Here is a 3,784-nt window from a genome sequence, read left to right as displayed (position 1 = left end):
GGGCTTGTTTGAACATATGTTTTTGATTTGGAGGAGTACAAAGGCAGGCACCTGGAAACCAAGCCGCCTCGGCAGCGGGCTGTGTTGGAAAGCAGCCCTTAGCAGGGACCCTGGGGCTGCGGGGAATGGCAAACTCAGTATTGCTCTGGATACTGCAGTTGATAAGAGCTAATACAGCCCTGTGTGTGCAAGGAGTGGCAATGTGGAAAAGGCTGGGGGACGATCCGGCCTTTGGGCTATTATTGAAAGCAGGTCTGATTTTGTGTGCTTCTGCCTAGGAAAGGATGCCTGTGAGCGGGAGGGGGTGTGGGACAGACCCACGGAAATCTCCTGAAGTCAGAAACCCCCCAAGCCAGGGTTCAGCCTGGGCGATCCAGCAAAGGGCCAGCAGCAGCACGGTGTCCCTGTCCCCGTCCCCACGTCCTGCCCTGGGGACAGGCGTCAGGGCAGGAGCAGACTCTGCGGCTCCATGAAGAAGGCAGAAAGCATCTCACCCCAGGATGGGGAACCAGCCCCTGGCTTAGGCAGGAGGAGCGGTTTGCTGGAGTGGATCTGGCACCTCCAGCCGGGGATGCACGGGTGCTGCTGCCTCCCGTGTGCCCCGTCCCGGCGGCACTGTCGGGGGTGAAGCTGGGGCTCCCGCGGGGCTGGCTGTGGGTCCTGGGGGAGGGAGGGAGGGATGCCTCGGGCTCTGTTGGATTTGAGACAGACTTTGGTCTCCCAGAGCTGCATCTCACTGCTGTTGGCGCTAACTAGGTCGTGCAGGACGAGCCGTACCTGTCCCTGCGGCGGGGCTCGGCAAGCCATCGGCACAGCGTCGGCGCCAAGGGCAGGGGACTGGTGACTCGTGAGCCGGAGCATCCGTGAGAACAGCGGCAGAGAGGGGCCGGGAGGGTGGGGGGCGGCTGCCTGTGCCGGGGCAATGCTCTGCACGAGCCGTTCACCTTGGCCATGCAGCAAAGCTGGCGAGGGTGTCTGCTCGCCCCGATGCGGCAGACCCCCGGGACCCTTGGCAAAGCCTTTGGTCACGGCGGGCTGGGATGGTGACAAACAGCTCTGAGCCCACGGCTGGATCTGAGATGCCGCAGCAATTAGTACGGCAGCACTCCTGAGCAGAGGGTTCTGTGCTCTTCACTCACTGGTGGTGCGGTATCGTGACTTGTTAAATGGCGTCTGGTGTGATCATGGGCAAGAGAATCGCCCAGCGTGGGAGCCACCTCCGGAGGTCTCTGATCCATCCCCTGTTCAAAGCGGGACAGCTCCAGGTTAGATCCAGCTCCAGGCTCAGGTCAGGTTTCACAGGGTCTCCTGCAGTTGAGCTTTGGGCACCTTTGGGGTGGGATGGAGCTCCCCCAGCTCCCCCAGCATCCTGGCCCTGCCCGGCTCCTGACCACCCCGCAGCAGCCCTTCTCCCTGCTGTCTGGTCGGGATTGCTCTTGCGGTGCCCGCTGTCCCTCGTCCTCTGCGAAGAGCCTTCGTTGTGCCTGCCTGTGTGGCAGTTAAGACAGCAAGCAGATCCCCTTCAGCCTTCTCTTTGTAGGACTGAGCAATATTTTTGCTAAAAAGAGGAATTCAACTATTTTAAATACCAGCTTGCTGTATGATTCAGTGTCTGCTCAGGCAGACACGAGGTAATAAGGATGTCGGTCTTCAGGCTTTATTCTAGGGAGAAAAACCTCTTCCCTCCGTGCTGGGTCTCCTCTAGCGAGAGCGATGCAGTGAGCCTGCAAACCCTGCCGGACACGGGGCAGGCGAGGGGCAGGGACAGGCAGCTCCTCCTGAGCCGGGGCCCAGCCCGGGTCTGCAAGGGACCGGGCAGCTCAGCGTGCCGGGGAGGGGAGAAGGTGGCTTTGGATAAGAGTTCAGGGACCAGAGGAGCTCGGCCCTGCGGCAGGATCACCTCTCCAAACCCCCTTGGCCAATGGCCCATCTGTCTGCCAAGCCTCTGGTGTCCCTGCAGCTCCGAAAGCTTTCCATACCTTCGGAGCTGGATCTTCCTTGCTGTATTTTCATCCTGCTGCTGCTTGTCCTCACCCCATGTCTTCTCTGCACGCTCCTCCGGCTGGGGAGGTGAAGGTGCCCGGGAGCCTGTGGTGGGGTGCACCAGCCCTGGTCCACGACCCCCTCGCTCTGTGTCATGGGGAAAAAACCATAGCTCCAGCTGCCGCCAGAGTTCCCGCGTGGATAATGCCACCGGGAGCAATAGGATTTAGTAGAAAATTCCCTCTTTCAGATGCAATTGATTTGGGTTCCCCCACGGTCCCGGTTTCCAGGCACCAGCAGCTGCTGGAAATGCTCTCCTGGCGACAGAAAATCTATGGGAAAGCAGGCAGCCTGATGAAGTATTCATGGGGATTTTTATCATTGGTTTTCACCCGCTACAAAAAAGTGATCTTTATTTTTAGTGAGCTATGGATACAACAGTAACATAGGAGAAATGCTCTATTTCTCTTCGAGCCTGCACATGTGACAATCCGGGGCTGCGGGGCGCGTTGGAGAGGGCTGATTTTGGAGGGCTGTGAGTGAGCGGGGTGTGTGCTGGGCCCCATGCATCCTCACCCCACCGACAGCAGAGATGTGCCGCAGCATCCCTGCGGGACCCGGCTGTGCAGGGACAGAAACCCCCCGGGACAGCACCAGGCTCTGTCAGGCGGTTTCTTACAGAGTGCTGGGTTATCAAAATGCATCGGTGTAACTCAGATGTTCCAGCGTCTTTGGCCCAAGACAGTGGAAATTATGTCACTAAAAGCACTCTTCAAGCGTCTATATTTGAGTTAACTTTTTGGTGATGTTCAGAAGTTGCTACGGGGCCACCAGGCACCGTCCCCTGGGCATTTCTGGGTGCTCAGCGAGCGGGGTGTGGGGGACATGTGCCTGGGACCAGTGACGGGGGGGATCGATGCCACGTGCTTACGGTGGAGAAGTAAAAGTGGCCACCGGGGTTAAAAGAGCTGGGTGAATGAAATGTGCAGGTACTCTGAATAATTGATTGGAGAAAAATGTTAAAATTAATTAGACACCCTCTTTGTTAAGAGGGATGAGAGCTGTGCTAGTGCTGAACGGTGCCGGGTTGGCACGGGACGCAGCGTGCCCCACAGTGCTGCCACCCAGCTCAGCTGAAGATGGGGCTTTGGCAAGTGATGGGCATTGCACCAGCATTGGGCAGCGAGCTCGGCGAGTATCGGTCCAGAAAATAAACCCGGCTGTCTGAAACCCAAAATGCTCCCTGCCTCTCCCGGGGGAGCAGGAGGGGACGCGTGTCAGCATCAGCTCCCTAGCTGGGTGTAAATGCCTCATTAATCTTAAAACCACAGAATCTGGACAAGGCTATTCAGGCTGAGAAAAGTAATGACTATTACTCTGGTTCATTAATCCATTTGTGGATTAATCCATTAATTTGTGAATTAATTTGTGGTTCATTAATCTATTTGTGTTTATGGGTGAGGAGATGCCCTTGTTAGCGCTGGCAGGGGCTGGGCAGGTGAGGAGGCAGAGGAGGGCAGCAGAGGTGCAGGCAGCGTACTGGAGCTGGAGGCAGGCAGCTGGAGGCACAGAGATGCTCGTGGAGGCTGGCACCGGCTGTGCAGAGCACGGGTGACAAATCCACTCCCTGTGACCTGCTCAGCCGTGCCCCACGGAGGTCAGGGAAGAACAGCACATGGCCCCTGGTCCCTGCACAAAAGGTGCTTTGTTTGTTTTTTTTTTAAGGATGTAAAAATGCAGGTGATTGATTTTCCGCAGGGCACCGGTGTGATGCGTTTCACTGGGATTTCGATCGCTGAAG

The sequence above is a fragment of the Gymnogyps californianus genome, chromosome 11 (assembly GCF_018139145.2).
Source record: "Gymnogyps californianus isolate 813 chromosome 11, ASM1813914v2, whole genome shotgun sequence".
Taxonomy (NCBI): Eukaryota; Metazoa; Chordata; class Aves; order Accipitriformes; family Cathartidae; genus Gymnogyps; species Gymnogyps californianus.
Note: the sequence above shows the minus strand (reverse complement) of the source record.